Below are 13,983 nucleotides of genomic sequence, written 5' to 3' on the forward strand. Positions count from 1 at the left end.
AAACAGTGTAGGGCACGATTTCGAAAAGCTATGAAAGCTGCCAGAAGACAATCATGGGCAGGATATGTATCCTCTATTAACAGCAGAACACCAGTCAGCAGCATTTGGAAGAAAATAAGAAAAATTCAGGGTAAATTTACACCCAATCCTCCTCCAGTCCTTAAAGTAAATAATAATCATGTCACTGATGCCACAGAAGTTAGTAATATATTTTCTGAACACTTTGCTCGAGTCTCTGAAAAAATCAGATAGTTCCCAGGACATCATTTCAGAATGATGGAAGAACAACAGGTACTTGATTTTTCATCAAACAAAAGTGAATCTTACAATATGCCTTTTTCTGAAAGGGAATTTGACTCTGCTTTAGCCAGGAGCAAGAACACTGCCCCTGGCCCTGATGAAGATTCCTTATAAAATGTTTAAACACATTTCAAGGAACACAAAACTTTTATAATCAGCATTATCAATAGAATATGGGATGAAAGCAGCTACCTAGCATATGGGAATTGGCAACCATGTTACCATTTCTTAAGCCTGGAAAAGATCCTCTCTATGCAGCAAGTTACCGCCCCATTGCGTTAACTTGCTGTTTGTTTGTAAATTAATGGAAAAAATGGTAAATGTAAGGCTGATGTGGTATTTAGAGCACAACAGTATCTTAACACCTTCTCAGTGTGGCTTTCGAAAAATGCACTCCACACTGGATATCTTAGTGCAACTTGAAACCTCTGTCTGTGAAGCATTTGCCTCCAAACAACACCACGTGACAGTGTTTTTTGATATAGAAAAGGCATATGACACTGCTTGGAGACATGGAATTCTCAAGACAATGCATAATAGTGGTCTACGAGGAAAATTACCTTTATTTGTCAGATCATTTTTACATCGTAGGTATTTTAAAGTTAAAGTTGGCAGTACTTTATCAGAGAAAAGGTGCCAAGAAGAAGGTGTTCCCCAGGGCAGTGTTCTCAGTGTAACACTTTTTGCCCTGGCCATAAACAGTGTTACATCTGTTATTCCAAAAGAGGTCTTAAAGACGTTATTTGTGGATGACCTGTCAATATCTTTTGCTGCCACCCGGATGACTGTAGCTGAAAGAAAGTTACAATTAACGATAAATAAAATAACAAGTTGGGCTGAGAAACAGGGTTTTAAAATCTCTGTAAGTAAGACTACTGCTGTCCACTTCTGCCGGATTAGGGAGTACATCCTGATCCAGACCTCTATTTGTATGGCCATAGAATCCCATGTGTAGAACAAACGCGCTTCTTAGGCCTAGTTTTTGACAGCAGAATGACTTGGGTACCCCATATCAAACATATCAAAGCAAAGTGCCTAGAAGCTCTACACATCTTGAAGGTGCTGTCTCACACCAGTTGGGGAGCTAGTAGAAATCTTATACTAAAGCTTCATAAAACCTTAATTTTATCAAAGCTGTCATACGGTTGTGAAGTATATTCTTCAGCCTCTTCATCTAACTTAAAAATTTTAGATTCTGTTCATCATTCAGGTATTCGTATAGCCACAGGAGCTTTTCGTTCATCACCAATATCTAGTTTGCTAGTCGATGCAGGAGAAATGCCCCTTGAACTCTATCGTCAGTCATCATTGCTTCGATACTGGTTTAGAGTGCAAAGACTTCCCAAATCTCTGGCTTTTGCTGTGGCAAACAGAAATATTTTTAACAGTTTTTATGAAAATCATCCAAGGTATCCTACTCCTTTTAGCTATAGAATTAAAAAGATTTTAGAGGATACAAATATTGGAAAAATCCCCGTACTTCCTTGTGTGTATCCCATTACTCCTGTCTGGAAGGTACCTGCTGTGAAATTCTGCAGGTACTTCAGTGGGAACAAAGAGGGATAAATCTGATGAGGAAATGAGGGCAATATTTTTAGAGCATGCTTCAAAGCATATGAATACAAGATTTATATTTACCGATGGTTCCAAATCTAATGCTGGCGTTGGTTATGGAGTTTTTAGTGAATCTTTTAACCGAAGAGGTGCGCTTCCTTCAGTTGCTTCAAACTTTACAGCTGAGCTGTATGGCATCTTAGTAGCACTGGAACATATTGCAATACTCCCAGTGTCTGGCTACACAATATTTTGTGACTCTAAAAGTGCCTTAGAGTCCCTGGAAGTCTTCAATACTGATCATCCCTTAGTGTTGAAGATCTTGCAGTGGATCTTCTTGCACCATTGTAGAGGAAGCATTGTTTCTTTTTGTTGGGTTCCTGCCCATGTGAACATATCAGGAAATGAAAAGGCAGACCAGCTAGCCAAATCAGCAGCACAAATTCCGATACCCAGAAAATGTCCTGTTCCATATCGTGATGCATTCCATATTATATGGAAATCCATCCAGCAATTATGGGCACTTCAGTGGGACAGAGTAGGCCCCAATAAAATGAAAGAAATCACTAGTCAGACACACCCTTGGAAATATGACCTAATGCCAAGGAAGTGGGAGGTTGTATTGTGTAGATTACGTATTGGCCATACACGTTTAACTCACGGCTTTATGATGAATGGGGAGAATGAGCCCTTCTGTGACGATTGCTTGGTTCCACTGACTGTTAGGCATTTGCTGGTTGAGTGTCCCAGTCTGGTGGAACTTAGGAATCATTTTTATCAAATAGCAGTGAAGCAGGTGGTAATTATAACATGGCAAAACTGTTGGGAGAAAGTATGTGTATTAATAATGTTATCTCTTTTATCAAAGAAGCTGGTCTTCTCAAATATATTTGACAGCTGTGCTGTCTTAGTATATATATATATATATATTTTTTTCTAAAGTTATACTGTTTATCTGATCAAATCTATTAATAGTTCTTTTTAGCAGAATTTTATATATTTATTTATTTATTTTAGCTAGTTTTCTTTTTGTTTTTCCTTTTTAATAAAATTTATATGTAGTTCTTTTTAGCAGAATTTTAATTTTAATTTTTATAACATACTATAAAAATGAAAAGATCACACTTAGTATTCGGCGTCGGTGACCCTGGTAGTTGTGACGCCAGATAACTCTCAATTAATCAATCAATCAATCGACTAACATGGCACATACGAGAAAATAAAATTTTAACTCCCACTCAGTTTGGGTCACAGTGTAACAGATCTACATTAGATTCTCTCTGTAACTTAGAAGACCATATACGCTGAGGTTTTGAACGAAAACAAATTACTGTAGCTGTCTTTTTTGACATTGAAAAAGCATATGACACTACATGGAGGTATGCTATATTAAAAACTTTACAAAACAACAATATCTGTGGACATTTACCTAGGTTTATACAAAACTTTTTGACAAATCACAGTTTTCAGGTGAGAATTGATGATGTTCTGTCTAGAACATTTCCTCTAGAAAATGGTGTTCCACAGGGAAGCGTCCTTAGTGGCACACTGTTTACGTTAGCAATTAATGATATCAGTAAAAATCTACCTACTGGTATTAAAAGTAACTTGTATATGGATGATTTTGCCATATATTATTCAGCATCTCGAATAAAACATGCAGAACGAATCATTAATAAAAGCATAGTAACAATAGATGAATGGGCATTATCTGTAGGCTTTAAATTTTCCATAGATAAAAACCAAGCAATCATGTTTTATAAAAACAAAAAATGGAAAAAGGAGAAGAAATAGACTTAAAAATCAGAAACCATAGTATACCAATTGGCCAAACAGCAAAATTTTTAGGGTTAGTATTTGATACTCACATGAACTGGAAAGCCCACATAACATACATGAAATCAAAATGTAAAAGAGCATTAAACCTAATTAAAAAACTGTCGAACACTACTTGGGGAGCCGATAGGCATACCCTTACTTTATTGTATAAAGCAACAGTGCTGTCTATCGTTGATTATGGAAGTGAAATATAAGGCTCGGCATCAGACGCAACGCTGAAAACGGTAGACCCAATTCATAATGAGGGTCTTAGAATATGTTCAGGAGCTTTTCGATCATCACCAACATCTTCTTTACAAGTCGAATGTGGTGAACTACCTCTGTCTCTCCATAGAGAGCTAGTAACGATGAAGAGTGCTCTGAGAATTCAGACAAATGATTCTCCAACCAAGAAATTATTTGGATTAAGAGATGTGTTTATAAACAGTCATCCACCTTCTTTCCCAATTAGGGCTAGAAGATTGTTTGAGTCACTAAATATGTATATACAATTGCCTGTAATGTTAAAATTGCCTCCTCCTTGGACAATGAATAAAATGAGAATTTGTACACACTTGAAATATTTATCAAAAAATCATTCATATACTCCAGAATACCAAAGACAACATGCAGTAGAGCATATAATCCGAAAAGGTCCACATTACGCAATATACACTGACGGATATAAATCACAATATGGAGTGGGATATGCTGCAGTATCCCAAAACAAAACGTATCAGTTCTCCTTCCCAGACAAAGCCTCTGTATTTACAGCTGAGTTATGTGCAATAGTATCAGCCATAAAAATAATTAGAGAAGTCTCATATAATAATTTTGTAATTTATAGCGACTCCAGAAGTGCTATAGAAGCTATTCAAAGCTATAATCCCAAAAATAATATTGTACAACATATAAAGTTCTCAATCCATAAATTGTATAATAAGGGAAAAAATATTGAAATATGTTGGATCCCTGCCCATGTAGGGATTAAGGAAATGAAGAGGCTGATAAAGCAGCTAAAGAAGCGGTCCACATGACAAGAACAAATGTAGACATCCCTATCAGTGACTATACAAAATATATAAAAACAGTCATTGTAAAAAATGGCAAAATATATGGAACGAAGAACCTGAAAATAATAAATTAAAACAGATAAAATCCAGTGTTGGAAAATGGAATTCGTCATATCAAAGAGAGAGACAAGCACAAGTAATTCTGACACGTCTTCGAATAGGCCATACTCGTTTGACACATGGACACTTAATGAACAGTCCATGTGGCCCTCTTCCCAAATGCCCAGATTGCAATGTGCTGATAACAGTTAAGCATATATTATGTGAATGTCCAAAATATAACGTGCAGCGATTATCAAATTTTGGAAATAGACCGATAGAAGAAATTTTGTCAGAATCTTCAACGTTCTCAATAGCACCCATTTTAATGTTCATGAGAAGATGCAAATTAATTGGAAAAATATAAGAAAAAACAATCAATCAGTATAATGAATTTTAAAAAGTAAATTTTATGATTTTACTTTATTTTAAATTTTAATATACCTTTTTAGTGAGTATGTATGGAAGCATGAGTTCAAATGTATTTATTGTGCGAGTGTGTTCCAGTATGAAAGCGTATGCCTTTTTACAGCTTTTAATTTCATTTTCATTTTCGTTTATCATCATTGACAAGTGACCTATTAGGTCCCAGTGCTAGGCTTCTAGCCTAGACTTGTCATTCCATCCTAATCCTTCAGGCCAGCCCTATGAGAGCTGATGGTCAGCTCAGTGGTCTGGTTAAACTATTTTAATAATAATAATAATAACTTCCTCATCAGACTGTAATCCTAGGGAATTGGCAAAGACCACTGGTATAAAGAGCTATTGAGTGCCATTAACAAAGGAGATTCTGCTTCCCATTACTGTAAAGTAAACCCCCCTGTATCCTACTTACCATGGGGTTAGGTTAAAAAAAAAAAAAAAATTGTTGGAAAAAACGTAAATACCAAAACGTATCTCAAACATAGCGTAGCCTACACTAGGGTATTCGGTACCATGTACTGTATACATGTAGTAAAGCCACGACTTTTCTGTAATCGTTCCAAGTATCCGTTCACAAACCAACATGATAATTAGAGTTCTTTTGAAACGGCAAATCTGATGTCTTCAGGGTACTCATGACAGCTACCTCAGAGCCACAAGTCTTGTAATTAGGTCTGTCAGTACACTTTTATGATCATAGTAAATAGGATCATTCCCAACAAGAAATAAGATTGGGGTTCCATTTCTTAATGGCCCTTGGTAGGCATGTACTGTACAATACAGGCCACAGGCTTCCTGACAATTTTCAAGCCCACACCAGTAATTGGTGAAATATGGGTCGGACATATAACCCTTAAACGCCGAGCCTCTGTTTACGAAAGTGTCTGCCATATGCTGGTGGCATTCGGGAGTTAGCGCCAAAGCGGAAAAGTTTTTTTTAAAAAATCACAGCACGCTTAGTTTTTAAGATTAAGAGTTCATTTTTGGCTCTTTTTTTTGTCATTGCCTGAAGTTTAGTATGCAACCATCAGAAATGAAAAAAAATATCATCATATATAAATATTGAAATATATGACCACGAAAAAAATTTGATATATAATTGTATACAAATCACGCTGTGAGCAAAACGGTTAAAGCTAATGAGTTATTTTTTTTTTCTTTGTATTGTACACTAAATTGCGATGATTTTGGTATATAACAAATTGTAAAACGATCAAAGTAAGACAGAGAAAATATCACGAAACGAAATTTTGTTGCAAAATGAAGGTAATTGATTGAATATTACTAGACTGTAAGTGGTTTAGCTTACAACTGAAGTTTTCGACCATTTCAGTCGAGTTAAAGTTGACCGAAGGTCGAATTTTTTCTATTTATCGTGATTTATATGAAAATATTTCAAAACTGATAAAAGCTACCGCCATGAGTTATTTTTTGTTGTATTCTACATGAAATTGCGCACATTTTCATATATAAAGCTTTTTGTAACAACTAATATAAAACTGTGTAAACATTACGACAAAGTGACAAAAGAATTTCCGAGATGTTCGGCCGAGTTACCTTGCGCAGACGTAAGGAAAAAGTTTTTTTCAAAAATTCACTATAAATTGAAATATTGTGCTAGAGACTTTCAATTTGTTGCAAAATAAAGGTAAATGATTGAATATTACTAGAATGTAAGAATTTTAACTTAACTGACAATTGCGTTTTTCGACCATTTTGGTAGAGTCAGAGTTGACCAAAGGTTGAAATTTTGGCACATTGTGATTTATATGAAAATATTTCAAAACTGATAGAAGCTACAACCATGAGTTATTTTTTGTTGTATTCTACATGAAATTGCACATATTTTCATATATAAAACTTTATGTAACGACTAATATAAAATGGTACAAACATTACGACAAAGTGACAAAAGAATTTCTGAGATGTTCGGCTGAGTTACCGCGCGCGGACGTAAGGAAAAAGTTTTTTCAAAAATTCACCATAAATCGAAATATTGTGCTAGAGACTTCCAATTTGTTGCAAAATGAAGGTAAATGATTGAATATTACTAGAATGTAAGAGTTTTAACTTACAATTGCGTTTTTCGACCATTTCAGTCGAGTCAAAGTTGACGTACGGTACGTCCGCTCGTCACCCGACAGACAATTTTAGTCGACTTACTATACGTCCAGTTGGCGTTTAAGGGTTAATGTGTCCCACAACATCGACTTTAAACACTATGAGTTCTTGAGAGTAATATTATAATTAACACAAATACAAAGGGAACGAATTACAACTCCATTATCCAACCTACATTCAACTCAGGCCCCTTCTAGATATTCCCAAGTTCCCACACAGAGTTTTGTTGAATTTTACAGGCATAAAGAAATTTACATATGTTACTTTTATTAATATCATTTGAGAAAACAAAATTAAATATAATTGACGTTTACTGCAATTAGTCACAACTCAGAAATATTACACACCACTTCAAAATTATAAGTTTGTAAAAGGTTAAAGGAAAATTCACAGTAGTTGGAATAATAGAGATGCAACAGTTCCAGTGAAGTCACTTAATCCTGAAAATCAGAGAACAGTAAGTATCTATAAGAATCTGGCACCTGCTATTCAATTTCATTAACCATAATTGACATTCATCTTCTCTATATATATCACTAAACCTTAATATTATTCACTGTTTAGTTCTAATTTTTTAGCTTGTAACAGACAAGATTATTAACTTTACTATCTGCCTGAATATATCTTAAGGTGTACTTTGGAACTGAACTTAATAAAAGCTTGTAAAATTGACTAACAAATTACCCATGGGGAAGTAACTACTTATGAACAACTACTTGCTCAAGGTAAATCCTCTTATAACAGCAAGAACGAATGGTAACAAAACCAGTGAACAAAAAGACTGGTACTTAGCAACAGTGTGTCTGAAGTATACTTTTCATGCTAATCCAAGGGTTCTGCAGTTTTCTCAACCCACCTTCACGGTGATGATCTTGAGTGGATGCTGAGCATAGCCAAAAAACACTTATAGAGATAGTTGTGTAAATAAACATCACTCAGGTCTTATATGGGAGATATTGAAGATGATAATCTTACTAATCTCCTCTAACAGAAACTAAGAGAATAGTTACAGTTATCTTGGAAAAATCCGAGACAAGTGAAGTGCCAACCAATGAGTGCATGGGAGGGGGGAACAGTTTCCCTATCTGTTGATAGTTCAAACTTAACTTGTCAGTAAGTTTGAACAGCCATTCCCAGTTAAATCCTATGTAAAGAACTTCAGGTTTGTATGTAGGATAAATATACTGTAAATTACTTCTAAGATTTTATATGTAATGTTGGTTCTTGTAGTTTTAGGGATGCAATTTGGATGAATGAATTCTTCACAGTTTTACCTATTGGACAGACTCATAACAGCATATTTTCTTTACAGGTTGAACCAGAGATCTAGTGTCACAAATCAATTACATTCCCAGTGGGACAACAGACATCAATGGATCACTTTTATCATCGTGGTAGCCTCCTTTCTAAATTAATTTGGTGACTCAATTCTGGTTAAATTTAAATGGATGCATATCCTGTATTTTACCTCTACTCGTATTCTGGATAAATATGGCTGGATGCCGTTTTACCGAAGATAAAAGTAATTTGTTATACTCAAAGTTTGTTATCGAAAGAACGATTGTTTTACATTGGAAAAAAAGAAGTTACTGTATGGGTAATTTTGGATCATGAATCCAATAAAAAATTTGTAATATTGATTGAAAAAGTAAAGTGACATTTTTGTATATATGCATTCTGAGAAAATATCAATTAGGGGACATCAGAGTTCTGTGATGTGCTGCTAGGAAGGCACTAAACATTTGCAGAAGACAATTTGTGACAATGTTGCTTACTTGGAGGATTGCAGAGCCAGCAGTGTTTTGCAGCAGTAGAATTGCTGAATAATTGTGCAACACATCCTTTGAAATATTGTTACTTTTGTTATACCGAGGGTTATATCTTCATTTGGCTATTACATACTTTCAATTGACCTTGAGTAATTTTGGATGAATGATGTGAATGTTCTGTAAATATTTTAATGAATTTTGATAGTGTTAAGGAGTAAATAAAAGTAAATGTATGATAGTAAATAATTTTTGTGACAAAATATTGCTTGCCAGGAGGACTACAGAACCAGCAGTGTTTTGCAGCTATTAGAATTGCTGAATAATTGTACAACACATCATTTGAAATAGTGTTACTTTTGTAATACCTAGTGTCATACCTTCATTAAGCTATTACTTTCAGTATGACCTTAATTTTGGATGAATGACGTGAATGTTTGGATTACTGAGTGTTTTGTAAATTTTAAAATTTTGTAAATTATAAAATTAATTTTGACAGGTGTAAGTGTGATTTAAGAATTGAATAAGAGTAATTGTATGATAATAAATAATTTTGGGGTAGTGATTGTCTGGATGCGTCTTTGAATGGCAAACTCTGTAATGGTAATTTTGGATCATGAATCCAATAAAAAATTTGTAATATTGATTCAAAAAGTAAAGTGACATTTTTTTATATGTGCATTCTGAGAAAATATCAATTAGGGGACATCAGAGTTCTGTGATGTGCTGCTAGGAAGGCACTAAACATTTGCAGAAGACAATTTGTGACAATGTTGCTTACATGGAGGTTTGCAGAGCCAGCAGTGTTTTGCAGCAGTAGAATTGCTGAATAATTGTGCAATACATCCTTTGAAATATTGTTACTTTTGTAATACCTAGGGTCATTTCTTCAGTTGGCTATTACATGTTTTCAGTGGACCTAGAGTAATTTTGGATGAATGATGTGAATGCTTGGATTAGTGAAAGTTATGTAAACGTTTAAATTAATTTTTATAGGTGTTAAGGCGTAAATAAAAGTAAATGTATGATAGTAAATAATTTTTGTGACAAAATATTGCTTGCCTGGAGGACTACAGAGCCAGCAGTGTTTTGCAGCTATTAGAATTGCTGAATAATTGTACAACACATCATTTGAAATAGTGTTACTTTTGTAATACCTAGTGTCATACCTTCATTAAGCTATTACTTTCAGTATGACCTTAATTTTGGATGAATGACGTGAATGTTTGGATTACTGAGTGTTTTGTAAATTTTAAAATTTTGTAAATTATAAAATTAATTTTGACAGGTGTTAAGTGTGATTCAAGTATTAAATAAGAGTAATTGTATGATAGTAAATAATTTTTAGGAAGTGATTATCTGTATGCATCTTTGAATGGCAAACTCTGTAATGGTAATTTTGGATCATGAATCCAATAAAAAATTTGTAATATTGATTCAAAAAGTAAAGTGACATTTTTTTTATATGTGCAATCTGAGAAAATATCGATTAGGGGACATCAGAGTTCTGTGATGTGCTGCAAGGAAGGGCTAAACATTTGCAGAAGACAATTTATGACAATGTTGCTCACTTGGAGGTGTGCAGAGCAGCAGTGTTTTGCAGCAGTAGAATTGCTGAATAATTGTGCAACATATTTTGAAATATTGTCATACCTTTTGTAATGCTTAGGGTCATTTCTTCATTTGGCCATTACATACTTTCAATTGTCCTTGAGTAATTTTGGATGAATGTTTGGATTAGTGAATGTTTTGTAAAAGTTAAAGTGAATTTTGATAGGTGTTAAGGAGTAATTAAAAATAAATGTATGATAGTAAATAATTTTTGTAACAAAATATTGCTTACCTGGAGGACTACAGAGCCAGCAGTGTTTTGCAGCTAGTAGAATTGCTGAATAATTGTACAACACATCGTTTGAAAGAGTGTTACTTTTGTAATACCTAGTGTCATACCTTCATTAAGCTATTAATTTCAGTATGACCTTAACTTTGGATGAATGACATGAATGTTTGGATTACTGAATTTTTTGTAAATTTTAAAATTTTATAAATTATAAAATTAATTTTGACAGGTGTTAAGTGTGATTTAAGAATTGAATAAGAGTAATTGTATGATAATAAATAATTTTGGGGTAGTGATTGTCTGGATGCATCTTTGAATGGCAAACTGTGGCATGTGCATACCCTTACTGGACGGATAAGCTCTTTTGATCCCTAATAATTGCATATCAAACACCCCAATTTGGATCATATGAGTACTGTACTGTTATTTTGCGCCATTATATTTGAACAAGTTTTGTGCAAAAACATTTCCATCGCTTGAATGGTTCATGGCAACACTAACACCTCAGTCGAGGATGAAATTTTTTCTAGTCAAACCTGTCGAAAAATTATTCAATTATGCGATCCACCCACCTATTCACGTTCTTTTATTACACAATCCAGCATCCGACTACAAAAACCACAAAACAGACTTACAAACCAAAATTATCAACCCAACAGATCAGAGCTCTCTCTACCACACTTCACGCTATTCAACACTCCCATCTGCATTTGTTTACATTTTGCTCCCTGCCATTTTTGTCCTATGACTTCACTTCCTATTATGTCACAACAAGAACATATACTTTTAAACATACTTATAAAATTAAAAGTGCTGTTTATACATTTTTATAATGCCCATATTTCACTGGTGCAGAAAATAAAAATAAAATTATTAACTTATAAAAATAACATACAGTGAACCCCCCGTATTCCTGGGGGATGCGTCCCACACACCCCCGGCGAATAGGTCAAATCCACGAATGCTTAAAACCCCTCTTAAAAACAGTTAGAACTGCCCATTTTGATAGCTTAAACCAAGAAAAACCCTGTAAAAGTGCTTATACCTGATTATTTTAATAGTGTTATCACAAAAAGTGCATTTATTCATGAAAATTATATGAAAATACAGTAATTAGTGAATATTTCTCATCAAAAAATACCGCAAATGGGCGAATTTTCCGCGAAAAATGGCTAGTTATGTTCCACAGAGAAACCCACGAATGCGTGAGTCCGCGAACCATGAGAACGCGAATACGGGGGGTTTACTGTATAATCACAGGATACGGGGAGATTAGTGTGACGAGATTTCATTGGGGAATGTACTATATCTCTCTTCCAGGACATCCTGTATATATTTGTGTATAATTATACTCTGGTAATGCTGTTAGTTTTGTGTTCTTATCTTTTATGATAGTATATCAACTGTAATTATAATTTTGCAAACAAAAGTACAAAGAAATATTAGGAAAAGCATGGATAACTCACTAAAAAGTACTATGTCTCCCCATCTCAGTATGTCTCGCAAATATTTTACCATTAATATACTTGGAAATTTTTACTAATTTTAGTTCTTATCTGTTATGATGTTATGTGAGCTGTAATTGTAATCTTACTACATGAAATTTATAAAAAAAAAAATATTACAAAGAACATGTATAACATGATAAAATTAGCTCTTTTTTTTTTTTTAATTGGCCAACCTTAAAGTTTTGCCCAGTCTAGGGGTGTTCTTAATGTATATTTTAGCCCTGTCTGTAAGGGTTAATGCTTTTTTTAACAGCAACCTCTGGCGTGGTGTAAAAACCTGTAAGTTAATGCCCTTTTTAACAGCAACCTCTGGCGTGGTGTAAAAGCCCGTAAGTTAATGCCCCTTTTAACAGCAACCTCTGGCGAGGTGTAAAAGCCCGCAAGTTAATGCTTTTTTAACAGCAACCTCTGGCGTGGTGTAAAAGCCCGTAAGTTAATGCCCCTTTTAACAGCAACCTCTGGCGAGGTGTAAAAGCCCGCAAGTTAATGCTTTTTTAACAGCAACCTCTGGCGTGGTGTAAAAGCCCGCAAGTTAATGCTTTTTTACCAGCAACCTCTGGCGTGGTGTAAAAGCCCGCAAGTTAATGCTTTTTTAACAGCAACCTCTGGCGTGGTGTAAAAACCCGTAAGTTAATGCCCAGTTAACCCTTACAGGCTGGGCTGAATATGAATTAATAATACTCCAAGACCAGACAAACTTTAAGGTTGGTCAGTTTAAAATAAAAACACATCATGGGAAAGATGATATGCTGATGCCCATGGTATATGAAAAATTATAAACAATTTTCTCTACCTTCCAAGGGGGGTTGAAAGTGAATATTTCCAACCCTGTGCAGGGCCTCTTTTCCAATAGACACTTAAAAATATGGTAAGGTTTAGTGATTTATACATGTCCTTTCTGATATTTTTCTGGTATTTTTTAAAAAAATTTTAATTTTTTTAAATTACAATTACAGCTCACATAATACTGTAACATAACTAAAATCAGCTACAATCCGTGAGTATGTTTATGGTACAATATTTACAAGATGTACTGGGTGAGGAGATGTAGTACCTTTTAGTGAGTTATAAATGCTCTTTACAATATTTTTTTGTACTTTACAAAATTAAAATACAGCTGACATACTATCATGAAAGATAATAACTAAAACCAACAGCACTCCCTGAGTATATTTGTGGGCAAATATATACAAGATGTCTTGGGGCAGGGAGGTAGAGTACATTCCCCTATGAAATCTCGAAGTCACACTGATCTCCCTTGTATTGTGGAATGTGTTAGTGTTGCCGTGGCCCATTCAAGTAGTGGGAATGTTTTTGTACAAAATTTGTTCAAATATTATGGTGCAAAATAACAGTACTTATGTGAGCTGAACATGGAAATTTCATACACAATTATTGGCCTTGGGGTATGAAGTCTGATTGTGCTTCTGGCATGGGTTTCGTTGGGGAGAGGTGGTGTAATGGCCAGATGGATTGTAGTTGGTGGTGTTAATGAATTTTTTTTTTTTTTTTTCTGGGCACAGATTGGTTTAAAAATGAGC

At 34.5% G+C, this 13,983-nt stretch overlaps 1 protein-coding gene across 2 annotated transcripts in view; it reads left to right on the top strand.

The window, feature by feature from the left end:
• Positions 1–13,983, top strand: part of LOC136835318 (trichohyalin-like) — a 316,755-nt gene that overhangs the window by 302,326 nt on the left and 446 nt on the right. For both annotated transcript variants that reach the window (XM_067098657.1, XM_067098658.1), the window contains one exon: positions 8,641–13,983. This exon is cut by the window's right edge and continues 446 nt beyond it. The gene's annotated coding sequence lies outside the window, so the exon portion shown is untranslated. The remainder of the gene's footprint in view (positions 1–8,640) is intronic.

The sequence above is a fragment of the Macrobrachium rosenbergii genome, chromosome 55 (genome assembly GCF_040412425.1).
Source record: "Macrobrachium rosenbergii isolate ZJJX-2024 chromosome 55, ASM4041242v1, whole genome shotgun sequence".
NCBI lineage: Eukaryota > Metazoa > Arthropoda > Malacostraca > Decapoda > Palaemonidae > Macrobrachium > Macrobrachium rosenbergii.